Source organism: Aedes albopictus, chromosome 2 (genome assembly GCF_035046485.1).
Source record: "Aedes albopictus strain Foshan chromosome 2, AalbF5, whole genome shotgun sequence".
Lineage (NCBI taxonomy): Eukaryota > Metazoa > Arthropoda > Insecta > Diptera > Culicidae > Aedes > Aedes albopictus.
Genome location: NC_085137.1, coordinates 404,115,441 through 404,127,857, shown reverse-complemented (window position 1 = coordinate 404,127,857; position 12,417 = coordinate 404,115,441). Strand labels below are relative to the sequence as shown.

At 40.3% G+C, this 12,417-nt stretch overlaps 1 protein-coding gene and 1 non-coding gene across 3 annotated transcripts in view; both read right to left on the bottom strand.

The window, feature by feature from the left end:
* LOC109413839 (neogenin) overlaps positions 1-12,417 on the bottom strand; it is a 636,710-nt gene that overhangs the window by 119,679 nt on the left and 504,614 nt on the right. The gene's annotated exons all lie outside the window — the stretch shown is intronic.
* On the bottom strand, positions 1,460-1,533 carry Trnas-aga (transfer RNA serine (anticodon AGA)). Its single transcript has one exon. It is a non-coding gene; the product is annotated as a tRNA-Ser (tRNA).

The window sequence follows — 12,417 nt, the reverse complement described above, 5'->3', positions numbered from 1 at the left end:
TATTATTTCTCCTGAACTTCCTCTGATGATTCCTACAGGACTTTCACCAGAAATTTTTGCAATATTTTTTTCTCAAATTCCTCTATTTATTTCGTTAAGGATTCCGTCAAAAACTCTTTTTATGTTTATCAAGTGATTTTGTCATAACAATCTTCCAGAAATTTGTCGACAGGTTTGGTCCATTAATGGCTCCAAAAATCTTCCAGAAATTTTGCTAAGAGTTCTTCGACGGAATCTTTCACGGATTTTCAAAGATTCCTCTAGAAATTCCTCCAGAATCCTACATAGAATCCCTTCAAGGATTTCTTCAGAATTTCCTGTGATCATTAGTCCTGAAGTTCATCTTAAGATTTCTATGAAAATTTCTTCGAGGGTTTCACCAGGAGTTTTTCCTAATGATTCTCCAAGAGTTTAACAAAAGATTCTGCCAAGAATTCTAAGAATTGCTCAGAAGAATTACCTTCGGAATTTCTAAGAAAATTGCACCAGGAGTTCTTTTGAAGATTTCTCCAGGGATTTATCGAAAGGTTCCTCCTGAACTTCCAAGTGCTTATCCGAAAATTAATTAAGGAATTCTTAAAAGGAGTCGTTCAGAAATTTCCTTCTTAACTGAATACAAAAATGGAACAACACAAAGGGACAGGTCATAATTGTCGAATTGTTGCTGTGATTTCAAAACTTGTTACTATTGTGCTATTGTTGATAAGTTGATCAATAGAACAACAATAACTAAACTTGTACTTCAACAAAAAATGTTATTTAAATGTAATTTAGTTAATGTATATCAATAGCTTGATTATAACAAATTGAGATTGTCCAACAAAATTTGTTATGGAAAAGCTATGCCTTGATAATCTCATAATAACAAAACAAGATATAAAAACAGGTTATGTGATTTCGTAGTTATTAACTTGCTATTCTCCTCTGCTCGGGAAATCTCCGCAGGAATTTCGGAAAAGCTCATTAGGGAAATTCCTGAGGCAAGACCAAGAGATACTGCTAAATGAATTCAAAGAGAAATCCCGGGAAATCTATTGGAGAAATCCTGAAAAAAAAATCTTCTGAGGAAATCTTGAATAAATTATTTTAGCAATTCCTGGAATAATAACTAAAGGCAGTCATAGAGACTTTTGTTTAAATCCCCAGAAGGACTCCGGAGAAATCCCTGGTTGAATCCTGATAGAATTTTAGAGGGAATTCCTGAAGTATCTCTAAAAGGAATTCATGAGAGTCTTAAGAAATTTCCTAGATAAATTATTGGATAAAACCGCGGAATTATTGGAGATATCCCTGTAGAAAACTCCGGAAGCATCCCTAGAGGACAATGATATACATTGCCCTTTACTTGCATATACCAGATTTACTGGTATGCCTGAAACATACTGGAAAACTTGTAATTAGAAGGCACGCAATGTTGCTAATTGACCAATTGAGTGATGAAATTTGTGAAAAAAAAATCACGTTCTGGTGGGGTTCGAACCCACGACTCCGTATTCTCTAGACCGGTGCTTTAACCAACTAAGCCACAGAACAAGTTTTCCAGTATCCCTAGAGGAGTTTCTACAGAAATTCATGAGAAAAGTAATGCAGGAATACCAACAAGAATTTCTGGTATAATTCCGGCTGGAGCTCCTGAAGGAATTCCAACAAAAATTTCTGGAAGTATCACAGGAGGAGTGCCTGGTAAAAATCCTGCCTGCAGAAATATTCGAAGGGATTTTAATGGAAACTCCCATAAATATTTTTGGAGAAATTCTCGCAGAAATTCTTGGAGGGACACTAGTAGAAATTTCCGGATGAATCGCCGCAACAATGCTTGGAAGAATCAAGAATTTCTGGGAGAGCCCCAGCATGAATTTCGAAGGAATCGAAATCCGAATTTTCATGAATTTTGGTGCCCTGAACCTATTTAAAAATCAATTTGAAGTTTGTATGGGAGCGATTCATCGAATCACCCCTCGTCGCATTTTGTACTGGGCGGAGCTGTCAAGCAGTTGCCCAGCTGTCAAAAGGTGATTTCAAAAATTCTCTTTGAAATTGATTTTAGGTACTAAGATAAAGTTCTAAAATCTGAAAAAAATCATAATGGCTCAGAAAAAGCTGCTCTTTCGTATAAAAACATAAAATCGATACATTTTTCTAAATTTAAAACCCCAATTCCTGGCAGAAACACTAGATTTTTTTTTGAATAAATCAATGGTGTATTTTTTAAAGGTATTATTGGAAAAATCCCTACAAAATTTTCTATATACATCCCAGAGCAGTTCCTATACAAATTCTCGAAGAAAAAAATTGTGCAGGAGTATCAGCAAGGGGAATCTTCTACGTGAAGGAATCTCAGCAAAAATTTCTTGAGGTATCTCAGAAGAAATGCCCGGAGAACAATCTTTGGGTAATATCTGAATAAATTCTTATAGAAAGGCCCCCCAGCAAACCAAAGATCATATAAGAAAGTTAATTTCAAGTTGTATTAATGTGCAAATAAAGTTGAAGTTATATAAGAATCAATAGAAGATCAGTTTAAGTCGTTTACGGTGCCTATAATTTCATCCAATTTGGTTTTGCATCTTATTCAACTCCAACTTTACCTGTACATTTATATAACTTCAATTTAACATCATTTTGCAACTTCTGTTGCACTTGTTGCGACTGTATTGTAATTTTCAATTCGAGATTACATATGAGTTCATATTTGTAAAGTCATACGGGGGGAGATCTGTTTACAGAGAGCGTTTACACAGTTCGAAGTGAAAATTTTCTCAAAATGTACGTATATGGCCTCCAAATTTGTGCGAATAGAGCATTTTTGATGCGTCTTATACAATCTGTTTTTATCGGATAAGGGTTCACTTAGCACAGTTACAGCGAAGTTATGTGAATCAATTTGTTGGCTGGGCCAAGAGAATTCCAGGAGAAAATCCGGGTGGAATTCCTGAAACACCAGCAGAAATTCATGAAAGAATCTAAACAGAAATGCCTGGAGGTATTTCAGGTTGAATTTCTGAAGGAATCTCACCACGGACTCCTGAAGGATTTATGATGGAATCTCTGAAAACCCCTTGAAGAAATTTTGGAAAAAAAAATCCTGGACGAGTCCCGGTAGCAATTCCTGAAAAAAAAATCAAGCAGGGAATCTGCAGTGTAAACTTCTAGAGCAATCCCAGTAAGTATTCATGGGGAAAAACCTGGAACCATCTTTGAAGCAAGCCCGTGCACAAGGGGGTCGGGGGGGGGGGGGTTTGGGTGTTAAACCCTCCCATTTCCGATGCTCCATACACTAGGCGCTCCTCCGCCTTTTGCCGAAATTGGGAAAAACCCCTCCCTTGGCGCCACTTCTGTGCACGGACCTGCTTTGAAGAGAAGTAAATTTTGTTTTTTTTTATATATATAGGAAAGATATTCATTCAAAGGAATGGTTTCTACCCCAGCGTCACATGCAGGCTTGACAGAAACTCCCTCGCGAGAAAATGAGGAAGCGATTTTGGCGATTTTCTGAGGAGTGAAAATAAAACTCAAAAATCACAACGCAAATCCTCAACAGCACCGAGCGCGAGCTTGCCGCGCAGCGAGGAGTTCGTCCAACACTCATAATTGCTTGTTGTGTTTCTCACGTCCACTCACACTCAAAAAGCTCTCGCGAGTTCCACTCCCATACAAAGAAAGACTCTCGAGGTGAAAATCGCACTCAAAAACCCGAAATAATCATCGGCTCTTTTTTCGTTCCCCTCTTCCTCGCTCAGATTTTATTGCCTCTCTGTTTGGGGTACGTTCGCTCCCTCGCGACGAGGCAAAAGCAAAACACCGCTCTAGAGCATGCTGCAAACTCTTTTGATTTCGAGGAGGATTATCAAGCCTGGTCACATGTTTGAAGATGTCTTACTTATGATCACATCAACAGGCAACGTTTGATGTTTGTTCTGTTACAGAGAAAACTAGGAAAAAAAGTCTTTCAGCAATTTGAAACGAAATCAGTTTAAACTATTGGAAAGGATTGGGCGCTAAAGGAGCAGCAATGTGTTAGTTTGCAAACAATATTTAAGTGGTTTCATAAGTTTGCAGCAAAATTTGTCAGTTATGAAATTCATATATGCCAACAAAAGATAAAAACTTAAATAATTTTATTGATCAGATGGCAATGCTGAACCAACGTTAAACACACTTTTATCATTCTTGTTCACAAAAACTCTATATAATCCACCTAGCGGTGATGGCGCCTTTTTCGTGCCTTCAAAAATAAATACCGCACTTTCATACGTTTAACATAAATCCATTTCATGGCATCAGCGACCATATCGTTTATCCGGCTTTTGATTTTAGAGCCTTAAACTCTTGAAAAACAACAGCAATTTTGAATTTTGAGCCGGCATTTTGGATTTAAGTCCGGCAGCATGGAAATTCTGGTCGCCATTTTTGGATTCCAGACTTCTTCCCCATACCAGATACTCCCATATTGAATTGTTTGAGAGCTCAAAACTTTATTAAACAGTCGCCATTTTGATTTTTGAGACGCCATCTTAGATATTGTGGTCGCTATTTTTTAACTCCGGATGTCTTCCGCATACCAAATATACCCATATTGTACGGTTTTGGAGACTAAACCTCCATTAAACAGCCGCCATCTTGAATTTGGAGACGCCATCTTGGACATTTAAGTCGCCATCTTGGATAATTTAATTGTCATTTTTGGACTCCAGACTTCTTCCCAATACCAGATATGCCCATATTGCATGATTTTAGAGCCTAAAACTGCAACAAACAGAAGCCATTTTGAAATTTTAGTTGCCATCTTGGATTTTAGACCATCATCTTGGATATTCTGGATGTCATTTTTGGAGTTCAGACTTCTTTCCCATATCAAATATATTCATATTGCATGTTTCAGGACCTAAAAATCCATTAAACAGCCGCCATCTTGAATGTTGTGTACTGGAAAGGCTATATGTTCACTCCAAAAATGACTTTTTGATAGGAAGCTCGGAGGGTCGAGTCACATATAACAATCAACTTAGCTCGACGAATTGAGAGATCATCGGAACCGTTTTCTCAGATCAAAGCTTTTTTAGTTCCGTTTCGGGTCCTGAGTATCTGTGCAAAATTTGAGCACGATCGGTTGCGTCTACACTTTGTGCATTGCAATTGAAATTTGTATGGGATTTTGTATGGGAAAACATACTTTTTTGCATTTTTGTCATGAGTTGAAAAAGTTTGTCTAAAACATTTTAACCGATACTATAAAATGATAGCCTAGAATGTTCTGAAAAACTTCGTTGAAGACCGCAAAACGATCCGATGCTTGTGAAAATAGTTATAAACAACGAACCGCATGTATGTGTTTATGTTTTAACATGTAAAGGAATAACAATAGCAACAAAATCATGCTGTTTCGGCAAGCAATGGGGCACGTTCGGCGTAGTACTAGATTTGTAGTAATGAGCTGAATTTTTGTATGGTGAGAAGGTCAATTCTCCGTTTCTGCAAAGAAATGATGCAAAAAGCGTGGGTATTATGATTCATTGCCTAATTTGATGCTGTTTGAGCAAAACATTGGATAACTATGTTGTTTATGTTGCAAGAAATGGAGAAAACAACAACACTATTGCCCAAAGTTTTGCTCAAACAGCATCAAATTGGGCAAGGAATCATAATACCCACGCTTTTTGCACCATTTCATTGCAGAAACGGAGAACTGACTTTCTCACCATACTAAAATTCAGTACATTACCGTAAACCGGGTTCAAATTGATCTTCGGGTCGAAATTGATCATACGTTTTTCGGTTAGGTTTAGCATATTTTAAGTAATTTCCTTTCAACTATCGTGCAGTTGGGAATCGATACTAAACGATATTTGCTTGGAAACTATTTGAAGTATGTTTTATGTAACGGAAAATCGTCTGATCAATTTCGACCCGGAGATCAATTTGACCCCGGTTTACGGTACTACAAATCTAGTACTTCACCGATCTGTCCTATTCCAACGCTATAACTTTTTTCATAAGCATCCGATCACTTCGCGGTCTTCGACAAAGTTTTTCAGGACACGCTAGGCTATGTTTACACTTAATCGGTTACATGGTTTGAGAAAAATTCCAGCTTGTTATGAGAGAAATGCAAAAAAGTGTGTTTTCCCATGTAAAACCCCATACAAACTTCAAACGCGATGCGCAAAACGTAGACATAACCAATCGTGCTCAAATTTTGCACACTTATTTGGGTCCTCAAATGGGATCAAAAAAGCTTTGATCTGATGGAATACTATTGATTTTTTTATTTTTCCATATAAACGATGACCCACTCTAAGTGTGTATGTATATGTGTATGTGTGTGCACAAAAAAAACTCACATCACTTTTTGGCAGTAAACCTCAACTGATTTTAATGACCGATGGTTCATTCGACGCGGAATCTGGTCCCATTTTTTCCTATTGAAAATAGTTCGGATCGGTCCAGCCGTTCCGGAGTTATGGCCATTTAGGTGTTCCGGACTGTTACCCCTGGAAGGAACCAGACATGAAAATGCACCAACCCTATATATATACGACACATCGAAGCGCGGCTTTTTTGATAACCTTATTAACGGCAGGCAAGAAAAAAGCCGCAGACCATATCTGAACCGATAGTGTTTCAGAACCAGTTCCGGAAATCCCGCTGGAAGTGGGCAAAATATAATAGTGAACCAAATCCATGCATGCGACACATCAAATCACAGTTTTACCAATAACCTGATGATCGTATATTAAGAAAGTAGGCTCAGACCACATTGGGGTCTGTTGGTAGTATTCCGGAACCAATTCCAGATGTCTCTCCGGAAGTGGCTAAATAGAATAGTGAACCATACCCATGCATGCGACACATAAAAGAGCGGCTTTTTTTGATAACCTAATTAACGGTTGGCAAGAAAATAGTCTCATACCATTTCTGAAACGGTAGTGTTCCAGAACCGGTTCGTTGTGTCCCTCCGGAAGTGGCCACATGTAGAAATGAACTAAACCCATGAATGATGACCAGTAATCACGGAAGAAGGCTAAGACCACATTAGGGTTCGCGGCCCGGCGGGGCTTTTTCCACGACACACACAAAACACCCGCAACGACGAACCACACACGGCAGGGGGGAAAAGTCACCTGAACTCTCAGTGGGCTCCATCACATCAGCCCAGTCTAGTCGCAAGTATAAAAAATCAGTAGGCCTCAAATAATGTGTGACTACCCCCTAAAAGGTTAGCAAAAAAGGTTAGCAAAAAAGTAGTCTCAGACCATATTTGGGATAACAGGTCGATTCTGGAAGCTGATTTTGGGTGTCCCGTCGTAAGTGGTCAAATATATAAAAGTTCAATAGCCCAATGAACAGTTAGCCAGCAAAAAGTCTCAGGCCATATTTGAGAGAACCGGTAATGTTCCAGAACTTTTAACGAGTGTCCCGCCAGATGTGGTAAAATATAGAAGGGAAACAAACCATACCAACTTTTTTTTATAATCTGATGAACGGTCAGCAAGAAAATAGGCGCACGCCACATTTAAGACATAGTACATAATAGTGCTCCACAATCGGTTACGGATGTTTCACCAGAAGTAATTAGTAATTGCTTCACTTAGCAATCATGCATGTCATCGTGCATCCGACACATAAAATCGCGGCTTTTTCAATAACTTATCGAAGGGTTAGCAAGAAAATAACCTCAGACTACATTAGAAAACCACCGGTAGTGATCCGAAACGGGTTCCGAGTGTCCCGCCGGAATCGGTCAAATGTCAACCCATGAATTCAACACATCAATTCGCGGCTTTTTAGGTAACCTCTCAATCAGCGGACCAGAGTTCGAATCCAGTTCATTATTTTACTTAGATATGTTTTATCTCTAACTTCGGCTCTAACGATTGCTAGCTCGACCTTATTTGTGAAAGAAGTCGTAAATTTGTGTTAAACGGACCGCTCGTTTTATGTGCATCCAAGTGAACTTAAATTTACATGATTTTTTTAGGAGTGCATAAGGAGGTCAATTTTTACATGAATCGTGTAACCAATAATAATAAAGTGAGCTGAAAAAAACTTTGTCGAAGATCGTAAATGATCTGTGAGTATGAATAAAGTTAAGGTAGTCAAGTAGTCAACTGAGAGGTCTGATATCTATGATGGCTTTTATAGAACTTTTGCTTTTCTATATTAAATGTTCCCAGGATTCAGGAACCTTTCGGCTTACGTCGACGGAAAGATCATGAGTACATATTCGACGAGAAAGGCACTTTCACCACTAGGTGGATTAATCTGGGTTTTTGAGTGAACATATAGCCTTTCAGTTTACTTTGGCGAACGAGAAAGGCAAAAAGCTGACAAATTCGGATCATTACTGTATTATTATGTAAGAGATTAACCAGCCTAGGGCTGAACATCTCTATAATGAAGTAATAATAATAATGTATTAAAATGCGTCGTAAATGGTGTGATAAGAACTTGAGGATGGGAGTTTTCCTTGAAGTATTTAGATGGAACCCAGTCAACCAGAGATCGTATAAGATGTTGTATAAGATGATAAAGTGGAGGCAATATGCGTACATTTTACATGCGCCTAAATGGAGGCATGTACGCATATGGCCTCCACTTTATCATCTTATGCAACATCTTATACGACTACTGGTTGTCTGGGAATGTTTAACTCAATCGAAATCTAGCTTGTCAACTGTATCAGGTATCAGTAGGTTGGCTCCAGAGGCACGTACTCCTCCATTTGGGAGGACTGTACTGTTGATGTGTAATTTATCACAGTTTCTCAAAAGTTCAGTTAATTTTCTATTAAATTTCAAAACTTAGTGAACTTTAAGCGAGGCATTAATGCTTTAATATACTTCTAATATGCACATATACCACAGAAGAATATATAGAACATTGGACACCAGTGGCTACTGTGAGAGAGTGACACCATGGTGACTACTGTATTGGAAACTAATTATCTCGGCACTGCTCCGCAATCAGCCAGAATACAAATTTTGCGCTTGCTAGTGTACAATGTTCGTAAAGCTACAACTTATCCAACCTGATAAGCTACCACTGAATAAATAATTTATTTCTTTGCCTGTTCCTGCAGTGCAGAGCGCATTCCACAAAAATATTCACATTGCCGCCACCAATGACGACGGTCCGCTGCCGCTCAAAACATAATTTAATCAATTTAACCAACAACGTCGAATCACTGCAGGATTCTCATTGATTTTTTTTTCTGCTCTGATTTCGTTGCTCCGGCTCACGTTTCCAATATCACCAGCCGTGCATCCATAATGACGCATCGTGGGAATTTTGGTTCAATCCCATCTCGCCGTGATATGAAGCTATCGACGACCGGCGCGACGCGACATATGATTGAACATATGGACCACGTTCCGACCGACCAAATGCTGCATCTGAGTTACGTACGTTCATCCATCGTCGAAGTCGATCCTATCCGCGCGCCACAGTTGTTCGTTATTGACTATGTGACGCCAAGCCTACCGACGACGGCGACGACCGGATGTAAACGGAAGTCAGCCAGCACAGCATCCTCGCTCGCTGCCATGCCGGATTGTCGGCGAAAAGTGTGCAAGCGTGCGACAGGTTGGATTACATCCGCTTCATTGCAGATCCCGGCTGTCGTGAATTATACGTTCGGATTAATGTGCGCTTACCTGCTGCTGCTGCCGCCGAATTATCCGTTTCCGTGTCCAAATGGACGGCTGCTGCATCAACAACAGCAAACGCAACAGGATGAATTATCGATGCCAAATTGGTGCAATATTGATGGGTTCTCGCAGATTCATGAATATTTAGAAGGCGGCAGTCGCTCCGACGGGTATCCAAACGTCTGTGCTGCTCGACTTTGCCCACCATTGTAGATGCGTGGGATCCAATTATGCAAAATTAAATATATTTTCATTCATTTGCTTCGACAATCAACCGTAAACAGCCCGGCGGGTGTCCATTGGGAAAAGTAAACAGAAACAAATAAAAACTCCTACCGGCCTTCCGTCTGACGCACTTTACGTAGCTTCAAGCTGTGTAGCAGTGAAGGTAGCATTTTTCACCGGAATGTTCTCACTACCGGTGGAGGAATACCTAAATGTAATCAAAGAAAAGTTTTGCGTTCCTTTGAAGTCTGTGTGGCCGGCGGTATACCTACAACACCGCGGCGAGCGTGGTGGTCGCCGTTGGTCCGTCGGCGGCGATGATTCCCTCCACTCCAAAGGGGATTTACTTTTAATTGCGATGAAGAGCGGAACATTTTGCTTCATGTGATCTGGATAGAGTTTACATATGAATCGCAGCTATTCCTGTTTAATGTAGAAACGGTATAACATCCGACAGTAACAGCTTAATAGTGGCCACGGAGAATTTGAGTGGTTAACTCGACTGCAGTCAAGTGTTTTAATCACGCCATTTTCAACGAGCGTTGACCACTTGAATTGAACCAAACATCTCACATCTCACTTTTAGAAATACAAAAAGAAAATAATTGAAAGTGGGTTATTAATCGACTTTCTTTTTATAATCAACACAAATCAAAACCACAGAACTTCCTGGAGAAGATATTCCCAGAATCCTGGAGAGTATTCTACCACAACCCTGGAGAGGATTCCCCCAGAATTATGAAGATAATTCTCTCATCCAGGAGAGGGTTCTACCAGAATCCTGGAGAGGATTCACACTGAATCCTGGGAAAAGTTCGCCCAGAATCCTGGAGTGGATTCACCCAGAATCCTAGAGAGGATTCTCTCAGAATCCAGGTGAGGATTCTTTCAGTATTCTGGAGAAGAATTCTTTCAGAATCCTAGAGAAGATTCTCCCACAATCCTCGAGAGGGTTCCACCAGAATTCTGGAGAGGATTCTCCCAGAATCTCTAAGAAGATTATCCCAGAATCCGGAAGTTGATTATCCCAGAATCCTGAAGAAGGTTCGCCAAGAAACTTGGGAAGGATTCGCACAGAATCCTGGGAAAAAATCGCCCAGAATCCTGGTAAGGATTCTCCCCGCATCCTGGAATGGATTGTCCCAGAATCCTGGAGAGGATTCTCCCAGAATATTCGGAAGGATTTTTCTGTATTCTGGATAGGATTCTTCCAGAATCCCGGAGAAGATTCTCTCACAGTCTTGGAGAGGGTTCTACTAGAATTCTAAAGAGGATTCTTCTAGAATCTCGAAGTGGATTATCCCAGAATCCTGGATAGGGTTCTACCAAAATAATGGAGAGGATTCTACCAGAATCCTGGAGAGGATTCTACCAGAATCTTGGAGTGGATTATCCCAGAATTCTGAAGAGGATTCTCACAGAATCTTGGAGAGGGTTCTACCAGAATCTTGGAGTGGATTATCTCAGAATCTTTATTTATTTATTTATTCTGAAGAGGATTCCCCCATAATCTTGGAGAGGGTTCTCTCAAAACCCTTGAAAGGATTCTCCTAGAATCCCGGAGAGGATTCTCCTAGATTACTGGAGAGAATTCTCCCAGAATACTGGACAGGATTCTCCCAGAATACTGGAGAGGATTCTCCCAGAATCCTTGAGAGGATTTTCCCAGAATCCTGGAGAGGATTCTCCCAGAATCCTGTAGAGGATTCTCCCAGAATCGTGAAGAGGATTCTCAAGAACCATGGAGAGGATTCTATTAGAATTCTGGAGAGGATTCTCCCAGAATCCAGAAATTGATTATCCCAGAATCTTGGAGAGGGTTCGCCCAGATTCCTGGGAAGGATTAGCTCAGAAACCTGGGAAAAATTCGCCCAGAATCCTGGTGAAGATTCTCCACGCATCCTGAAGTGGATTCTTCCACAACCCTGGGGAGGATTCTACCAGAACTCTGGAGAGGATTCATCCAGATTCCTGAAGTAGATTATCCCAGAGGGTTCCTGGAGAGGGTTCTACCAATATTCTGGAGAAGATTCTCCCAGAGTCCTGGAGAGTATTGTTTCAGAATTCTAGAGATGATTTTTTTCAGAATCCTGGAGTGGATTCTTTAAAAATCCCGGAGAGGATTCTCCCAGATTCCTACAGAGGATTCTCCCATAATCCTAAAGAGGATTCTCCCTGAATCCTGCATCCTGAACAGAATTCTCCCAGCATCCTAAACAGGATTCTTCCAGAATTCGGAGGTTGATTATCCCAAAATCCTGGAGAGGGTTCGCCGAGAATCCTGGGAAGAATTCGCACAGAGTCCTGGGAAAGATTCGCCCAGAATATTGGAGAGGATTTTCTCCGAATCCTGGAGATAATTTTCCCTCAATCCTGGGGAAAATTCTCCCCGAATTCTGGAGAGGTCTCCCCTAGAATTCAGAGGAGAATGCTCCCAGAATACGGATCCGGTCGTTTTCGGTTCCGCCTACCAGCATGTACTTTGTTTTGCAGGCATTTACCACTAGTCCGACCTTTGCTGCTTCGCGTTTCAGGCGGATGTACA